Here is a 20,764-nt window from a genome sequence, read left to right on the forward strand (position 1 = left end):
CTCTTTGCGTGGTGAGACCTCAGGGAAGCCTGCACCACCTCAAAGAGGGAAGAAGATAAGGAAGTGTCTTATGTCTGGAGATGCTTCTAAGTCTCTCTCTGTTGTTGCACCTTCTCTGAAGCGCAAGAGTGCTAAGACACCTATGATGCTCGAGCTAGCGAATAATACTCCATCTCTTGCTACCTCGGAGTCTCAAGAAGATCATGTCAGCACCTCCGAAACTATCATGATTTCTTCAGATCAGGAGGTAACCTTCAACCCTAGAACTGCGTCACGGGTTCAAGAGGTGGCCCCTGTGACAATCAATCCTATGCACGAGTTGACTCTGGCTCCGTCTTCTCCAAGCAGGATGAGTTTTGACCCATGCTCTAGAGAGCATTCCCCTTCAGGGTTAGGAGAGGCAAGCGAGGTTGGAAGTAGGGATGCTGATGAAGGCCCCATTACCATTCAGAGAGATGGGCATGAGACCGATAAAAGACCCGAGCATCATGAGGGCGCTGCCCCGAGTATTGTGGGTGATGAAGACATAAGTGAAGTTGAGGGAGGAGAGCTCATCCTCAGTGAGCAGCCTATAGGGCTTGTTGAGGGTGTGGGCGATTAAAGCCTGAGTACTTCTGTGGGAGGAGGGCCTAATGCTGACGTGGTGTCGAAATAACATGAGGCAGTTACTCCTGAGGTTGCAGAGGTTTCAGGCAATGAAGGCCTAAGCACAGAAGGGAGAAAGGAACCCGACCTTGGCGAGCACTCGAGCATAGCTGCCCTAAGCGAGATGAACAAGGGTGCAGGGGATGAGGGCCCAGACACCATTCGAGGGGAGACCGTCAAAGAATCTAGTGGTGTGTGTTTCAAACTTGCTCCTCCAGAGGTGGCTATAGATATGGCCATTGTTCCCTTGGGGTGACTCCTCCTGCTGAAGTGACTTTGGTCATGGCTGCTTCGACGAACTCAAGAGGGAGATGAAATAGATGAAAGCCCTGGATGCGGCTCTGACTGTAGAATTGTCGGAACTTGTCCACACCATTGAGTCAAAAACTACCTCCGTGGCACAAGAGGCTCAGAGGGTGGCTGAATTAAAGGGGTGCATTCAAGGGACCATGGTGGCACCAGAAGAGCCCAAGGCGAAGATTGATGACGCCATTAACCACTTCTAGGATCGACTTTACTTCTCTTTCTTCCTTCTCATTTCATTCTTTTTTATTGTATAAGCTATTTGTACACAGATTTTGCCTATACATGAATGAAACGCCATCTTTTGTGTTTCACTCTATTGTTCATGCCTTGTGCCTCTAATATGACAGTAAGGAGCCCTCCTTCTTGACTTAAATGACCTTTCAAGTTTTCGTTGAAGTCCTTGGGGCACACGCCATTTTGGGTTTTCACGTGACCCCAAATGATTTTTTTTTGTGGCAATTTTGCTCGTGGTTTTTACTCTACATCTGCCATTTATTTGATGACTTTTTCTCATGATAGCTGCTGTTGCTACCGTGCCCCATCATCTTTTTTTTTTCTTTTGAAGCTTTTGCCTGTGGTGCCCTTTCGGGTTCTCACCACGTCCATCTTTTTGTTTGACATTTTTGCCCACGACGCGCTTTCGGGTTTTCGTTGTGTCTGTCTCTTTCAGAGAGAGAGATGAGAAGAGGGAGAGTAACCGAGAGCTTCTTTCGTAGTGTGTCGTGCTGCTTCTATGACCTCAAATGGAGCGGCGGTTCCCTTTTCACCTCTAAGTCCTTGATTAGTTAGGGGCTCATAGTTTGTCGTCTTCATGATGTGATGAGCTTGCTAACTGTAGATACTCCAGTCAGGGGAGGTTTTGGCTTCTGGACGGTATGGACTCTTTGAATCCTCGTATTTGTCATTGCTTTCTGGCACAAATCCCTTTAGAGGTTTCAAGGTTGTCTATTGAGGTGCTTCTTCGATTTTGGCTTTCCATTTTTGCAAGGCTTCCAATTGGTTATGAAGACCTTCTATATCCTTTTTTAGCTCAACAATAGTATCCTGGCTTTGATGGTGAGATTAGGAGTTTTCTGTTGGCTTCTCTTCTGCCAAAGACTTGGCAATGCCTAGAACTTTTAAGGCATCACGGACCTGAGCTAATCCTTGTGCCAGATAAGGAGCATCTTCTTCTCTCAGCGAGGCTAGGATATTAAGGTCCTTGCAGTCGTGATGCTTCTTCCTCAAGGAGTGAAACAGCGATGTGCAAGACCTTTTGCTGGTCTGGAGTGTAAGTGACCCTTGGTGCCAAACATCTACTTGCATGACCTCCTTTGGCTCAATGGCAGCTATTGGTTCGGTAGTCGGCGACTCTGAACTAGAATAAGGGAGAGTCTCATCTTTGGGGAAGTTCAGTAATGCTTCAGGGAGAGGACACAGAGTATTGGGGTGAATAGAGGTCAGAGGGAGGATCTTGCTAGCTCTCTCTTCTTCTTTGAATTTGTCCACGAGTACCCATCCTACATCTTCAACATCTTCATGAGGGGATGGTTCCGCTCTTCTTATAGACCTTCGATCATCATTTTGGAGTTCTTAAGATGGCACCAGATCTACGAAGTAGCACTTTGCATCGGCGTAATGCCACTCGGTGACAGTGAAAGACCTTTTGTCAGCATAGACCGTGTATTGCCTCCCATTCCGGCTGTACTTAAAACATTGATGGAGAGTAGACGGAACCACTCCTTGATCTTGCATCCAAGGGTGACCAAGGAGTTTGTTGTAAGAGGTGTTGGTATCTATAACCTGGAATAGGGTATAATTGTTTAATTCACCAGCCTTGAGACGAAGGCGAACTATGCATGGCTTTTCTCCTAACTGATTGGACCCCTGAATCATGATATTTGTTGCTGTGAGGTCATTTAGTCCTAACCCTAAATGGTTAAGAATTCTTCTTGGGATGAGGTTGACTACTGATCCTCCATCTACCATAATTTGACTGACGGAACATGCATGCAATTGATCGGCTAGTACTTCCCTCCCAACTGAAGGTCGTCTTCTGAGAAAGTGACTGTCAGACAGTTGTTTAGGATAGCAAGGTCGACCTCGATGGGTTCTACTTCGGTCTCTTATACCTCTGGGGTGGAGAGTGCTTGAACAAAGGCCATTCGATAGTCCCTTGAGAGCATAAGGGCATCGTAGAAGCTGAGGAGGGAAAGGAGTTTTCTCAACTGCCCTACGATGTCCTACTTGACCTTATCATCACCAGCCTTTTGAAATTCTGGACCCGCCACAGGTCTGGGTGATATGTAAGACTGAGAGGTAGGTTTAGGTAATGGAGGATTGTTTTAGGGTACCGGCTGACTTTGCTGTGCAACAGGGTTGGTTTAAAGAGGTTGTGAGGTTTAGGATGACGAAGGTTGTGCCACCAGACTTGGTGTCGACTGGCAAGATGATGGACCAGAGCCCAATATGGACTGGCTAGATGGAGATTGAGGGTTTGGTAGCGGATTGGTGTAAGGAACCAGTGGTGGTCCTAGGTCTTTGAGGAGTTGTGGTAAACTAGTTTGGGTATTAGGGAATGGGAGGAGTGGCAGACCAGGATACTTCAGGAGTCTGGGCTGCTGATGCTTTTAGACGAGCAGCTGCAACTTCCTGCCTGACCTTAAATCGATTGGGTTAATGTTGGTTGCTGCTCCAGCAATCTGCACCATGTGGCAGGCTTCGTGAGAATGGAAGCTCTGTCCTCTCGACTCTTTCATTCGTTGCTCAAAGTCGGACTCAGGAGGCCATTGGGGTCTCTTGGGCTTGGAATTCTTACGCTGCTTGGGAAGCTTCTCGATGGTGGGAGGAGGCTTTGCGTTGGCTCTGGATGTCAGAGCATCAGCAGCTGACAAGAAGCCAGCTGGTTGGGCCACTGTCTTTTTTAGCTGCCTCTTATGTTGTCTACTAGTGTTGCAACTTTTCAGCTCTTCATCAAGAGCTTCAAAATTGGGGCATTCAAACGCATTGTACCTGCAGAAGACATGTTAATAGAATAGGAAGAGAGCTTAGAAGAGTTAAGAACAGAGGGAGGGAGAGAGCTTTTAAGGTCATCACTCATAATTGACCGATCCCGATAGCTTTTAGCATCATCACCGAAATTGGACGTGTGCAAGGGAACGTTTTGGTCTTTACCTTGGTTGGACTGTTGTGGGGTGCTTTTAATGTCATCACCCTTGTTGGACATTATCTAAACCAGAGGAGAGGAAGGCTCAGGAATGTGTGCTCGAGTAGACGACGAGTCTTGATTAGCGAAAGCACCTAACTTGGGGAAAAAATCTCGGAGAATTGGTAATGGAGGTATTGGCTTGAGGAACTTTGTCATGGTCTGAGGTTGAGGGATTTTTTTCTCTTGATAAACGGCTCTTGGTGGTTGTCTCCTTTTACCTTTTTCATGCATAGGGATAGGCTGATTAGGCCTACGCGATTTGGGAGCTGGCGGATCGCTTCCCTTCTCATAGACCTGTATTGGTTTCGCCCTCAATAGACTTGTCATGGTTGGGAAGTTGAAGGTTCGTCTGGATCAAAGGGCTCAGGTTGCGCAATCCCAGAGGAGATATGCGTTTGAACGACCTCTTGTGACGGCGGTCAGGCATGATCGTCTGGGATAGGGGCGGTGAAGTGCCCCTGTTGTACTTTATCCTTCATTATGGCTTGTAAGGCAAAGCACTCATCTAGACCGTGGCCTCATATCTGGTGATACGGGCACTACAGTTTTTTGGCCCCTCGGGGAAGGTATAAGGGTTGTATAGATGGCTTTGGTGCAATGACCCCAACTTGGAGCATCATGCAGTACAACCCATGGAGTCAGGTGACAGGTCCTCCAAATGATATTCCTGTTCGTCTTGTTCTTGTACTGTCACCACGTGAGCTACTTCAGTGGTCCTGAACGCCTTCTTAAGACATTCAAGTTGTATCTGCCCCTTTTAGATCAAAGCTTCAATATGATCTTTGAGGGTAAAATAGTCTTGGACAGGATGTCTCACTATCTTGTGGTAAGCACAGTAGTTAATGTTGGTGATGAGACCAACTTCTTCTAGCTTCTTTGACTCATGTAAGACGATCATCTGTTGTTCTAGCAGCATCTGGAGTAGGGCTGTGACCCACTCCTTGTTGAAGCTACGAACTTTGGTTCTCTTCTCTGCCCAGAAATCCTTTCCATAGAGGTTCGAATGTTGAGGCCCCCTATTGTAAGCCTAGGGTTGCTGTTGTCCTGCTTGAGGTATGGCTCAAGCACTCATTGAGTTCACTCCTTTGTAGAAGTCCACAGTTTGAGGGGAAGCCTTCCTGGGGTCTGATACAGTGACAGCTAGTTAGGTGCCTCGATCTTGCCTCTCTGGATCTAGGTGATCGGGTGACACGGGTTTCGGGTTTCGATGACACGGGACCTGAGACCGCTCTCTCAAGAACCTTGTTCACATAACTAGGGCAGGTGCCCAACTGGTGAGAGAGGAGTTTTGAACGTGAGGTGGGGACCAATCTCACCTGGGTCAATAACTTACTCGGGCTGACTTGCGTAGGCACCCTCGTAGATTACGACAGAAAGCCCTCCAGCTGCTTCAGCTGATTCGGGATTGCCTCCCTTGACCTGCAATCTCCCTGTTTTCTGCACAACACTATCATGGTTAACTTGCAAAACAAGTGGGTCGCAGGACCAACGTTTGTCTTAGGGGAGTGCATATTAACGAGAAGTTAGGGTGATGAAGAAGAGAGTTTGTATAAAGGGAGAAAAGAGAAGCGGACTTGACATGGGGACAAGGCTAGCATGATAGCTAGACCAGTACAATGACCGACTCAGAGTGGTATCAAGATGAGCATGGTAACTCTAACCGACACAACGGCAATACTACTTGAAACCAAGGCCAACATGCCTCTCCTAATCTGGTATGGTAGAAAGACGAGCATGATAGTCAAGACCAGTACGACGGTAATACTGCTCGACAATCAAACCGCCATCACAGCGCTAGACTGCGTCTACGCTTTAGTTAAGTGAGAATGATGAAAAGAGAGAAGAAGAGAAGGGGTGAGTCGGTGAAGAGGGAGGGTCCTGACGACGATAAGCATCACCCACAGCCGTGGAGTAATAGTGTCGCGGTCCCTGGAAGCGCTAGACATTTCTGCTCAAGGTGAAAGGGGCAGGCAACGAACTTCAGACGATGTTAGGCCTCGCTGTTGGTACCATGAGAAGGGAGAACATCCCCTCGCGGGTGGCGATAGGCATCGTCATTGGCCACACGAGAAGACAACACATCCCTTGTGGGTGGGGATAGCATCTGGTGAAGAGCACGATGATAACTTCTCGTGAAGCGCATGACGTTAGGCGTTGGACATAAGAGAACCCTATGGACGATGATAGGCATCACCTTTAGCAACACGAGAAGGCAGCACATCCCTTGCGGATGGCGATAGCTTCTAGTGAGGTGTACGACGATAGTTTCTCGTGAAGCACAAGGCGATAGTCGTGAGATACAAGAGAAGCTTGCGGACATCGATAGGCACCGAGCGTGCAAAAGAAGCTTGCAGACGAAGATAGGCATTGTCGGGACCCTTTCACGGGTGGCGATAGGCATCGCCGTCTGCGATAGGTGTGCAATAGGGTGAGAGCCCAACTGGCGGCAATAGGAATCATCGTCTTATGCTTACGCGGGACGTCAAGGATAATCCTGTGGATGGCGATGAGCAGCGCCATCTGCTAACCTCGTTGGGAGATAGAGACAACTGAAGAGAGGGAGAAAGAAGCTCACGCATAGCACTACCATCGCCATGCACGACCTGTGAAACCACAGGAGGGGGAAAGAAGGAAATAGGCATGCACGACATTGCCACTGCTATGCATAGTCTATGAGAAAAGCTCAGACGAAGAAGAAGAAAAAGACGAAGAAGAGAGGAAAGAAGAGAAGAGAGAAAAAGAGATTTACCTTAGCTCAAGGGAATTGACCTAAAAGTTTATCTCTCCTTCCTGTCTCTCTTGAGACTTGACCCAACGATAAGAAGAGATGGAAAGTTTATTAAGCAAAGTTCGGTTCATGTACAATGAGAGTACGTGATATATATATAGTTTGGCCCAAACATGGGTGGATCAATCAAAATTAAACCTAATTGCTGAAAATTAAGATTTAATTGAATTAAATCAAATAAGAAAATAGGGCACAAAATGACTTATTTGCCCCTTGTTAACAATCGGAAAAATTTTAGAACAGTCCCTGCTGCTGCCCTAGAACGTGTGTGATCTTTCATGGGTGATTTGGGGTTGCTCTAGTGCCTGTTTGTCTGAAAGATGATTGTTTTCCTATACCGCTCGGCATGGCAATCAATTTGATACCAACTTCGAGCCATGGTTAGTGTTTTTAAGTCACGATCATGTGACTTAAAATTTGGATGACTTTTGCAAACTTCGGATCGATAGTGTGCTCATTCCTTGATGTTTTTCTGTAATTTCTTTGCTGGATCACACTGAGAACTCCGTCACAGTCGCATGAGAACAATCACAGCTCGATTCTTGCCCGGACGAAGATTTCGTGACTTTTGAGTTTCGGTCGGAATTTAGAATTCTAGTGCCCGAATTTACAGTCATTTCATTGGCTTTGTGTGTGAAATCTTACCATTCATCATGCGCGAGGTTTAGACCAATGATAGCCATAGGCGTTATGCACGCGAGTCAATTAGTTTTACGTTGATCGGGTTCGCGAATGCCACGATTTTGCCTCTCCAACGAGGAGTGTCGCTGCTGATTTTCCTACAACTTTCTTCATAGATCAGCAACTTCTCTTTAGCTTTCTCCACGCTCGGGCTTCGTCACAGGGCGTGACACATATCAAAACGCTTGTCTTGACTAGACGAACACGCTCACAAAATTTGAACACAATTCAACTCGCGACGAGTGAGATATAAGTATCGTAAGTCACTGTTTGTGACTGTCCCTTGAATGGAGTTTAGTTACAGGGTGGTCACACGGGAATAATGTGTGGCTCCTCCTATTTCGATCTTTTACCTATAACATTTTTCTGGAGTGTCTGTTTAAGCTAAAATTTAACCCCTTAGGGTTCTCAACTATGCCGGATCCAATGGTGGTGGTCTCACTCCATTTGATGTTCCAAAAGTAGGGTTCCAGTTATAGGGGTCAGTTTCAGGGTGCTAGATGCGGATTCTGCAGAAACTATTTCTCAGTCTGCACTGACGTTAACATGTCAGAATGTGACAAAACTTAGCAGAAGACTTTTCGGAGTCCTTGTGAAGATCTCGACCCCTTCTAGGGCTGTTCTGAGACTGTCAAAATTTTCACTGTTTGTCAAGCGTTTATTGACAGGCTTCTCTATTTTATTCCGCATCGGGGACCCATGGTGTTAAAAAATTTCTTCAAACAATGGCAGAACTTACTACTTCCTTGTGCTGATTGCGCAGAGCATAAGATCGATTATTGCCCAGGCTACGTTTGTCTCCCTCATTTGATGATTGCACTTGAGGCCCACCTTGGTGTTTGAAGAGGCTCTCTCTATGGACTGATTTAGAGATTTGGTCTGATATGGAAGTTGTATTTGAAGCCTCAACATGCAACGAAATCTCTAACCGCATGTTGCGTATGCAGGTTCGAGCTATGTCGATTTCAAGCATGGGATTAGCTTGATGTGCAGTAAGATTTCTCCACCTTGTAATGAAGCGATCGATGGGTTCATCTAGTTCCTGTGTCATTGTGAGAAGCTTGATAGCCTGAACTTCTCTGTCAACCTCATAGAAGTGCTTGTAGAACAAGTGCTCTATTTCTTCCTAGGTCTGGACCGAGTTTGGGGGGCGACGAGCATACCACTTGAATGCCGGTCTGTCAAGAGTCTCGACAAACTAGTGGAGAAGTAGCCTCCCATCAGCTGTCATTTCTTGACATGTCGAATAGAAATAGGCAATGTGCTGATGAGGGGAGCTCATGCAGTTGAAAAGTGGGAGTTTTCCCATTTAGTAATTATGGGGAAATGGGAGCTGATCGATATAGGAAGAATGGAGCTTCTGATAGAGGGTCGGGCCATGTATATCTGAAATTTTCCTTCCTCGTAAAGTGTCGGTGACAATAGCATCAATGTTAGCTTGATAGACCAGAAGAGGGGAGGAATGGTCATGCGAAGGAGGTGGTTGTCTCAGGACTGGCTTAACTGGATGAGGAGAATTGGTACCTTGGCTAGATGAGTTTGTTTGAACACATTTTTCAACACCTTGGTCCCCGATGCGGAATAAAGAGGAAGCAGGTCAATAAAGCCTACAAAACAGTGGAAATTTTGACAGTCTCATATTGGCCCCAGCATTAGTCAACACCTTCATCAGCACTCTGAAAGGTCACTTACCATTTTTTATCATAATTAGATATTTTTAAGGCAATGAACACAAAGAAAAAATTTCGACAAAATCGGTCTCTAGCACCTTGAAATGGACCTTGTAACTATAGCTATATTTATATTACATCAAACGGTTGTGAGACCATTGTCATTAGATTCAGCACGATCGAAAACTCCCATGGGTTCAGTTTCAGCTTAATCGGGCACTCCATGACAAAGTTATGGGTAAAATACTAAAAAGGGGGTTGGGCACACACTATTCCCGTGTGCCCACCCTGCACTAAAACACCATGGTTGTTTTTACAGTCACGGGTAGTGACTTTCAGGGCCCATATCTCACTTATTTCGAGTCAGATAGTGCTCAAATATGGTGAGCGTGTTCATCTCATCCAGATAATCATTTCGATATGCGGAACGCCCCGTGACGATGCCCGAGCAGGGAGAAAAACTAGAGAGAAGTTACTGATCCGTGAAGAAAGTTGCAGAAAATTCAATAACAGCACGCCACACTCCGGCAGCCAAATCATGATGCTCACATACCCGATCGGTATGAAATCAATGGCATTATGTACGTAAGGTCCAAGGCTATCTCTGGTCCGAACCTCGTGTACGATGAATGGTTAGATTTCACATAAGAAGGTGTCGAAGGTATTGCAAATTTTGGCCACTGGATTTCAAGATTCCAGTCACAAACTCAAGACAACAAAATCTTCATCTAGATGCGAAATAAAGCTGCGTTTGTTATAATGTGATCGTGATGGCATGCTCAGTGTGATTCAGTGAATAAAATGAAGAAAAACATCAAGGAACGAGCACTATTGATCCAAAGTTTTCAAGATTCAAGCAAATTTCAAGTCTCATGATCATGGCCCAAAAACAAGATTCATGGTTCGAAGTTGTTATCAAAACGATCTTCATGCTGAGCCCTACAAGAAAACAATCAACTGTCAATCAAATGGGTATCCGAACAACCCCGGATTAGTCATAGAAGATCACGCAAGTTCTCAGGCAACAGCAGAGACTATTATGAAATTCCACACATTGTTAGGCTGGGGCAAAACAGTCCTTTTACACCTATTTTTAGAATTTCTTTTAATTCTATTAAATTGTAATTATCTTCAATTTTGGGTAGTTTTTGGGTGTCCACCTATGTTTGGGCCCAATTCTCTATAAACATGTAAAGCCAAATTGTAAAGGACCTTCAGTTCATTTCACAGAAGCATCAATAAAGTTTCAATTTCTTCTTGAGTTCGTGGGTACATCTTAGAGAGAGATAGGAAAGAGAAGAAAAGGCATTACCCTTCGTTAAGGTAACTTTCTCTCTTCTCCTCTCTTTCTCTCTCTTCTTCTCATTCCTATCTCTTTTCTCTCTCCTCTTCTCTTCTATATATCTCTTTCTCTCTCTTCTTCTCATCTCTATCACTCTTTCTCTCTCGTTTTCTCATCTCTATCTCTCTTTCTTTCTTTTTTTCTCATCTCTATCTCTCTTTCTCTCTCTTTTTCTCATCTCTATCTCTCTTTCTCTCTCTTCTTCTCATCTTTATCTCTCTCTCCTTTATCTAGTACAGTCGGTAAAGCTCAGCATTGATTTTATCCTCTCTCTCCTCTTTCCAATACAGTTGGTAAAGCTCAACGTTGATTGTGTCCTCTCTCTCCTCTGTCCAGTACAGTCGGTAAAGCTTAGCATCGATTGTGTCTTCTCTCACTCCTCTGTCCAGTACAATTGACAAAGGTCAGTATCGATTTTATGCTCTCTCTCTCCTATGTCCAGTACAGTTAGTGAAGCTCAGCATCAATTGTGTCCTCACTCTCTTCTCTGTCTAGCACAGTCGGTGAAGCTCAATGCCGACTACATCTTCTCTATTTTCTTTGTCGAGTACAGTCGGCGAAGCTCAATGTCGGCTGTGTTTTTTCCCTCTTCTTTGTCTAACACAACCGGTGAAGCTCAGCACCGACTGTGTTCTCTCTCTCTTCTTTATCTAACACAACTGGCTACGTTCAGCTCCGACTGTGTGCTCTTCCTCATCTTTATCTACCGTAGCTGGTGACACTCAATGACGACTATGTCCTCTTCCTCATCTTTGTCTACCACAGCCAGTCACACTCAATGCCGACTGTGTCCTCTCCCTCGTCTTTGTCTAATATAGCCGGTGATGCCTAGCGCCGTCTGTGTTCTTCTCTCTTCTATCACACTCCTTTCCTCCTTTCTTTCTCTTCCTCTCCTTCTTTCTATTCATTTCTTCTTCTCTTATCTTACTTCTTAATCTTTTTTTATGATCTCCATTCTTTCTGTTATCCTTTCGTTTGATTAAGAGGGGTTGAGATTAGCCTATCATGATAGTCCTATCGTCTGGTCGTAATGGTGTTGTGCTAGAATTATTGTGCTCCCTTTATTGCCATGACAAACTAACCATCATGTCTAGCTAGTCAATATTGGTATTGACATCTAATAGTAATTCAATTGAGCCGGTCTGAGTTATCAAGCACATTTTACTACTACGTCAGGCCAATTATCAACCAGCTTAGTCACTGTGCCGATCTCTCCACTTGGTCAAATTCTTCTCTCTTCTATCTTCCTTCTCTTATTCTTCACTTCTTGTTATGAATATGCACCCTTGTGTACAATCACCAAAGAGGCAAGGTGTGGTCTGTTGGCCCACCTGTGCTATAACAGTTACCATATGTGTGTGATTGCATAAAACAGAAGAACACAAGCCAAGGGAGGCGATTCCGAACCAGTTTTACTACTGGATGGCTTTCTTCATGATCTAAGAGGGGCCCGCGCGAGCCAGCTTGAGTAAGTCTCGAACCCACCTTAAATTCCTCTCTCATCGGTTGCTAATACCTGACCTTGTTCTCGAACGAGTTTCCCAATAGAGCGATCTCAAAGTCCCGGGTCTCCCTTGAAACCCGATACGTGTGCTCCCAGATCATCCTGATTCAGAGGGTGAGATCGAGGCACTAACCAGCTTGGTGACTCCACTGGTCGGATCATACTTGTTTGGCTAATTTTCTCCTTTTACTTTCTATATTCACACATTATTTATGGCTGCTGGGTTTTGTAACCCAATCATCAGGATCGCGGATTTCTCATCCCCGCATTCACGAGTGTCCCCAGGGAACAAGTTCCTCCAACTTTGTTCACAACCCTTCTTTTGAGAAAAGACCCCAGGTCTAGCTCCCAGGTTTTAACTTGGATAGGTGTGTTAAGGGACCTAAAGGTCCCTCACTCCCCATCTCCTCGCTCTGGTGGATTATCTGCCAAGGCATATGGCATCGGTGGTACACATGCCACTGCACACGGCATGCACCATGCCACCGGCCAGTCACTTGTCGATCATGTTGTTGAGGTACACCGGAAGGCTGCCCAGTCCCTCTCTACAAAAGGCAAACAAGTTGTCATTGCTTTTGTGGGTCGCTGTAAGGTTACCCCCCACATTCTGTACCACCATGAGTCGCTATCTCTTGAGGCTCGACACATCGAGGCAGAGACCCTGCGGCCTCCACCCCTCGCACGGATCATATGGCTCGTGGGTCACCCACTCGAGCCACACCTCGGGGCAACCCTCAAGTGACCCCGAGGCAGCATCCAGGATCAGACCTCCCAAGGTCGGGTCTTGCATACACTGCTCATATGCATCTCACTGCTCCGAATAACGCCGTCATTACGCCAACCCGAGTACATAGGAGACGATCTTCGCGTCCTCTTAGTCAGCACACACAAGCGCACCTTGTAAGAGGTAGGCCTCCACCTATTCTCTTACAGACATTTGCTCAGAGTTCTCGGCCTCCTAAGGCCGGACACCTACTCGAGCTTAGACTGACCCCCAGGCCAATTGTGATCCTTCTTCAAGGGGCGCACACATATCACCGTCACAGACAGCCCCTCACCCTCGACTCAGGCGACCTCATGAGTCAACCATGCTCTCACCAGCTTCCCTTTCTTTGAGTAAGTACCTCCAGTCATGGTACTCGAAGAGCTTCCCCAAGAGTACCATCCTGAACCAGCCTTGTTATTTGGGTCATGTCTCTGGAGCCCACAAGAGAGCTTGTGGCAAAGACCTGGTTGAATTTCAAGTCCGTCGTCCTCCTCTGCCGAAGATGACTCCAATCCTTGACCCTCATCCTTTGCCGCACCTAATTGAGATAGCTCTCTCTTGTGTAAGAAGAGTCCTGATCACAGTTTTAGCGCGAGGTCCATCAAAACCTCAAAGCTAAAAGGGATAGGGTTCTGCAGATTCTCACCAAGGAAGTGACTAAGGCGATCGAGGCAGCCAGCTCTGATGGCCCTCTTCGCCTGAACCTCTTCTACCCTCTTCAGATGATAAATTCTACAGAAGAGCTTCATCAGCCCTGCACTGTGGTAAACGTTATAGAAAACGACCGAGCCACTCAGCAACCACCATTCCAAGACAGTCGAGAACCGGTCCTCCCGCGATCAGCCTACAAGAACCGAGTCTGGTTGGGGCATGCTGACTCCCTGCTGACCAATCTACCTCGGACGAGCCGTCAAGCTAGCATGCCCTCAACCGTAGCTAAAGCTGACCCCCATTAAGAAATAGTTAGCATGATAATTATAGACGAACCTGACTCGCAGGAAGACTGCATGAACAAGTTTGAAGACATGGTGCGCATGCTGATGGAGAAGATTGATCGTATAGACGCCGTACGATAATCAGCTAACCATGAGATCAAGTCCCACCACTCAGATGGTGCACCACCAAGGCAGTCCCTTCCCTCTGCCTCACATGACAATTCTGTCCCACACCCAGTCTCACAGGCAGACATTGATGCTATAGTGAACCATAGCTTAAAGAATAGACAAATTTCAGGGATACAGTGTGCAACACCTTATCAAAGGCAGTGCCCTTTATATATTTTCCAGGTCTCGTTTCCCTCAGATTACAAGAAAGGGAAGTTCCCCCTATTCAACGGGACCACATCCCCCAATCAGCATATCGCTCTCTTCCAGGCATCATGTCGAGAAACAGCGGCTGATGGGAGACTCCTTCTCTGTCAGTTTGTTGAAACCCTTGACAGCCCATCTTTTCAGTGGTATGGTAGACTCCCTCCAAACATAATACCTACTTGAGAGGAATGGAGAAGGTGTTCCATCAACGTTTCTATGTGGTCGAGAGAGGTTCAAACCATTGAACTTCTCACCCTGATTCAAGATCCTGACGAGCCCTTGGACCAGTTCATGTCAAGATGGAGAAATTTGGCCGCTCGCCATCCTAATCCTAGGTCTAAGAAGGAAGCAGTTCAAACTACTTCCATGTCAAAGCTGATTTCTAAAACAGTCCGCACAGAAAGTCTATCACGCCACCACGGCAGGTCACGACAACTGTCTGCAAGCCCAGGGAATAATCGGGGCAATGGTAGCTCTCGAACTAACACCCAAGGCAGTCAATTGAAAGGAGTGATCACTACAGCTGTCACAATCACTGATCCAAAGAAAGCTCCCTCCTAAACTTTGGACCTCTCTAAAGGGGTGAGCACAGCAAAGACAACTCCCCAAGCAGGCAAGCAACAACAATCGTACAACCGAGTATCCCCACCGGTGAATCTTAATTGGGATGATTATTTCACCAGGCATAGGAACAAGGTCTACCCCTTGTAGAAGGAATGGGTCCCTGCACTATTCTAGTTATTATTGGAACAAAATATGATCATGCTTCAAGAAGCCAAATTCCTTGAGCAAGTTGGGCTCGATATTCAGGCAAATTATTGTGCTTTCCATAGAAGGATCAATCACCCCACAGATGACTGCTACACGCTAAAAGATATTATCGAGGCCCTGATCCAGAAGGGTCAGATAAAGCTTAAAGACTTAAAGAAAGCGTTAGGGGCTGCAGAAGCCTCTCACGATAACTGTCCAACATGAAGACCAAGCCCCTGGTATCCTTCAAGCCTTCTTTGTTAAAATTCTTCAAGAAGGTCAAATCACACCGAAATAGGCCAGGCAGCCTCGACGCCTTGCTCAGGGAACTGAGGACCAGAGGTGCCCGTATCACCAGATATGAGGCCACTACTTATGGGAATGCACCAGTTTCCATGATATATTCGCAAGGAAAATGCAAGAATGTCAAGAGTTTTATAACATCCCAGTAAGTGAGCCCCAAGCCACTACTCCACTGACATAAGAGGATCCCCCAACACAAGACCTTCCTAATAATGATTCGGATTCTACTGAACCCTCGACTTCCCAACCATGGATCATCCATCACGGGCGAAGTAGAGTCAATTCCTTAACACAAGAAGAAATTTTCCAAGCTAGGGTTGTTCACAAGCCTAGTGAGACGAATCAAGCACCACCTCAGAAATCCAGAATATGACGGGCACCAAGGGCTGCTCTCCGAAGAAACAAGACAGCTCAACCTCCAGTTGAGCAGGAATTCCTCAGGCCCTTCCCTTACTTCCAACTTTACTGAACTTTATCCCTGGGACGATCCTTCTTCCTTCTCCACCCCATTAAGAAGATGTCCCCGAGCCATCTTCTCAGAGCACGTCCAATGACGATGATGACATTAAAAGCACTCCCCAATGGTCTAAGGAAGGGAAAGACCTAAAAGATTCCCTGCACAAGTCCAACCCTAATGATGACGTAAAAAGCCACCGAGATCGGTCTGATGAGGGGAATGATCTTAAAAGTCCCCCACTTTCTAACCCTTCTTCTTCTCCTTCTTTTACTTCTCATCGTTCTTCTCCTATGTCTCTTGCAGATACAACCTTGAACTGTCCAGACTTCGAGGATCTTGATAGAGAATTCAAAGGCCTCAACATAAGCAGGACGCAATGGAAACGATTAAGAAAGACCCTGGCATAGGCAGTAGGATTCCTAATAGTTGCTGATGCCTTGGCAGCTAATGCTAAAGTAGAGCCATCTACTTTGAAGAGGTGTAAAAAGTCAAAGTCGAAGAAACCCCAGTGGCCCTCTGAGCCTGACCTTGAACAGAAACTGAGAGAATCATGGGGGCAAAGCTTCTACTATCAGGAAACTTGTCATATGGTGCAAATATCAAGAGCATCCCCCATCACGGGGTAAATAAATCTCATATCCGGGAAGACGTTGCAACCTCCACCGCAGAAGTCGAGTGTCTTAAAGTTTCCTAGTTCACCATTACACCTCAATCCAAAGACCAATCTGCCTATCCTATAGCTCGCAGGGATCCTTCCTAATCAAAAGGCCTCAAACAATCCACCTATTCTCCAATTCCTTGAGATACCTCTGACTCAATCGCTTCCGAAACCTCAAACCTACATCACCCAAACCAAACCTGATGTGCAATCAAGACAGCTAGCAGGCCAAAATACACCTCTTCCACCCAAGTCTGCTCCTCAACCCAATATACCATCTAAACCAGTGGAAAGACTAGGAGCACAAGGCCTTGATCCAGAAAAGGTGAAATATAATGTGCTAGCACATCTACGAAAGCTTCCAACTCTCCTCAGTATCTACTACATCCTTATGCTCTCAAAGGACTATCGGATGGCTTTAGTTCAAGCTCCCTCTAACCCAGAGGTGTATGAGACCGAAGTAGAACCCATTGAAGTGGACCCAGCTATTTTAAAAGAATGTATGCCAATTACCTTTTCAAAGGACAATCTGCAGCTGGGAGAGAATTTTCATAATCGCCCTCTCTTTGTCACTGGTAAATTATATGCATGCCCCATCAATCGAATGATGTTAGATGGAGGGTCAGCAGTCAACCTTATCCCAAGGAGGATCCTTACTCGATTAGGGTTAGGGTCCGAAGATCTTACTCCAACCCACGTCACAGTTCAAGGGTCCAACCAGTGAAAAGAGAAACCAGCTGGCACAGTTCGCCTTCGGTTTAAGATCGGTGAGGTGAACGATTATGCCTAGTTCCATGTAATCAACACCGACACTTTCTAAAACTTTCTCCTCGGTCGGCCATATCTCCATGACCAAGGAGTGGTTCCATCTATAGTGCATCAGTGCTTCAAGTATAGTAGAGATGGGAGACAACATATGGTTTATGCTGATAAGATATTGTTCCCTGTAGTCGAAACTCACTATGCTGATGCTAAATGTTTCTTCATAGATCTGGTGTCACCTCAGAAGCTGAATGATGGAGGTCAAAAGTCTACAATGAAGACAATGTCTTCGCTTCATAAAGATGTTGACGATCTTAGGAGAACATTGGCAAACATGTTCAAAGAGGAAGAAAGGCAAGGCAGAATTCTCCCTCTAACCCCTATTCATTCTAACATCCCCACAACCATCTCTGAAGAAACTCCATCTTCACTTGAAGAGGAATCCTGACCCTCTTACCCCACTTCTAAGCCACCTTGGCCAGAAGATGAACCAGAGGTCATTATTGGAATTGAGCAAGTCATGAGGATAGAGGTCCCAGCTCCAAAGATCACCTATACGCCGGACCATCAAAAATTCTTGTATATCCCTATTGCACTCTTGAAAGCAGAAGTGGCACGCCAACCGCCGTGAAAGATTCTTCAAAATCCAGTCGCTATGAGCATAGAGGATGCTCCTCGCACCAGTGATCTGCAGTATGTTCTACTCTTCCTTGGTCTGGCAGGAGCAGAGCAGTATGAGAAAGGACAATCTTCTTCCCCTCAAGAGCAGGCGCCCCTAACAAACTTAAGAAGTGAAGTTCGCAATGTCCAGAGCCAATTGGAAGTTATGCGTATTGCTTCAAAACATCTCAAGGAATTCGTGCTTAAGACCAAAAGCTATGATGGGTTTGAAGTGAATGCACCACTAACGGAGGCCAAAGCCCCTATTGATTGGACTATCTATTGTGAGCAGACTCATCAAATGATGAGGAAAATGAACTACGAGCCCTTGGCCAATCAAACATTAAGAAGAGAAAAAGCAATGACTCCCCATCTCGAAGCTATCCAAGCCACGGCAGCCCATCATGAGACTAAACAAGGCCTAGGGTATTAGCCCCTTGAGATGATAAATATGTCGAGAGGCAATCAAGAAAAAAAATCATATGAGGCGCAATAAAGTAAGAGGAGAATGAAATTATGCTGTAAAGTCAGCTAGAAGAGAAAAAGAAGAACTTTACTCATTAGTTAAAACTTTTACAAATGCTAATGAAAGAAAAGACATTTTAAAAAATGATCAATTATCCTATTGATCTCTGAGCTGCACGCCGTAGGAGAAGTCTCGACGCCCTGGACATGCTCTTTCAGTTCGCCCACCATTTGGGTCTCCTCCGACATCGCCACAGTTTTGGACTCAATGGTGCAAGAGAGTTAGGACAAATTTGTAACTAAAGAGGCCTCCATGGACCTCCTTTGGATCATCTCCGTCACAAGACCAGCGAATTCTTGCCTTAATATTTGCATCTCCTCCCTTATCTCGATCATCCTCTTATAGCTGCCTTGCACGTCCCTCTTGAGATCATGCTGACGACCGGTCACGGTGGCCTTCTTCTCAGTGCATGAATCTATCTTCTCACGATGACGCAAGATTGACTCCTCCAAGGAGGCTAGCCAGCTGATTTTCACCTCATGATGTAGTATTCCCAACTGCCAGCTCTCCAATTCATTTAGGGTTGCATCAAAATGGGAAAAGACTTATGGTGCACTCCCGACTGTAGTTGTCGTAACGAATTCCCTCAGTTTAGCCAAAGCTTCACCCAACTCATTGAAAGGCAACTCCCTTAGACCCTGAAGGCCTGCATGAAACATGCTTGCAATCATACCAGAAACCCCGCTAAAAAAGGGCCTGGATGATGCTGCTAGTATTACTACTGCTAAAGAGACTTCGGCTTCAAGGGCTGGGCTGGTCGAAGTTGTAGCCATCTGAGCCACTGGCTCCTCTGAAACTACGGCAAAGTTCATAGCTTCTTGCACCTCAGACTCAGAGGCAGCCCCAGCCTCGACCTGCCTGTATTCTTCAACACCAGTCTGGTCGCCTTGACCCTCACTTATGGGGGCCTCCACTTCTATCCCAACAGGCTCTAAAGAAACTTGTTCCCTTTTCTCCTCACCTTCCTGAACTGCCACGTCAGTATTAGCATGTTAAGGAATTTCCTTGCACTTTGGCCTTCGCCAATCACCAGTTCAATCTCAGCCATGATTTCTTTCATCTGGCCTACGCCCTCAACAACTAGAACCTCGGTCATTAAAAGCTCAACCCCTGCATCCTCACGATCTGTGCCCTTAGGGGCAGCAGCCTCTTGGTACCCAGAGGCGTCATGAACCATGAGCCCTTCTTCTTGAACCATCATCCCTGCCTTAGTCGGGGCACTAAACCCCTGAAGAACAGAGGCCACATCAGCATCAGATTCCCTCCCTTGAGCATTTGCTTCGGGGCCTTCAGCCTCATCATCCGGAGCCGGCTACGACTCAGGAGCTACCCTCGGACTTAGAGATGCCTCCCTAAGATCTGGAGTCATTTCCCGGTCAGAGGCAATAATAATGGGCTCAGAAGGACCGGAGTCGTTTTTTTCAATCTCTGAAGAAGAAGAAAACAATTCAGGAGAGACAGAAGATGGTGGAGAAAGTGCAGAAGGCGACACTGGGGGAGTTGCTAAATGATCAAAGGATGAAGAACTACCTCCTGATTCTGAGATCACAGAAAGATTGGCGGCCCTACGTCCTCAAGTACGCCCACTAGCTGGAGCCGGTGCATGAGTGCCGGTAGAGGTGGACCGTTTCCTTTTCTTTCCCTCTAGTGGAGGAGGAACTGTCACTTTAGAACTCCCTCCTTGAGAAACACTCGTAGCCAGTTCACTATGAGGACCACTCCCAATCAGGGCGTTCAGGTCCAGAGTGGGATGCAGCTAATAACCAGGGACCTATCGGCTCTCATTCCATTCAAATATGGAACTGAGTTCATCAAAGACGCTCCCAGTTTGTTTCATGCCTAGAAATTTTGACGAGACGTTATCAGCCGCTATCTCTCGTGGGATCCTTAAAGCTTACCAGTTCAAGGGATATTCCAAGACAAAGACTTCCTCAGGAGCAGGAGGATCCACCACTCTCCTCTGCCTAGTCTCTTGGCGCAAATTTTCGTTCTCCCCTTTCCAAGGGTGGCCCTCATCCTAGTATCCGTTGTTGGTGATCCTCCACCAGTTTGCATAGGCCTTGGTTATTCGGACCTTCCTGCCAAAGTGAGGTAATACGTACTTGCTGATCTTTTTCGTTTCTAGACAAGTAAACCAAGCTGTTTGTATATGTTATGGCAGCCAACACTCACGAAGAGTCCCAAACTCTTCCGGCTTCCCTACGTTTACTCTGCCCTGACGCTTGTCTAAAAACACTAAGAAGGGGCAGCTCTGATCAAGCCCATGCTGACAGGCGAAGCGGTGGAGGAATATCCTTCTAATCTGGCACTGTGCGGAGTTTGATAAGGTAGAACTCCTCCTCTAATGCTCAGGATGAACATGAGTTCCCTGATGGTTGTTGGGGCACCATCTAGCTCCTTCCCCAGTTAATCAACGAAAGCATGATCAGTGAAGCTCCCAACTGGAAAT

This window comes from Amborella trichopoda, chromosome 7 (genome assembly GCF_054954075.1).
Source record: "Amborella trichopoda isolate Santa Cruz 75 chromosome 7, AtrichopodaSantaCruz75HAP2 v2.0, whole genome shotgun sequence".
NCBI lineage: Eukaryota > Viridiplantae > Streptophyta > Magnoliopsida > Amborellales > Amborellaceae > Amborella > Amborella trichopoda.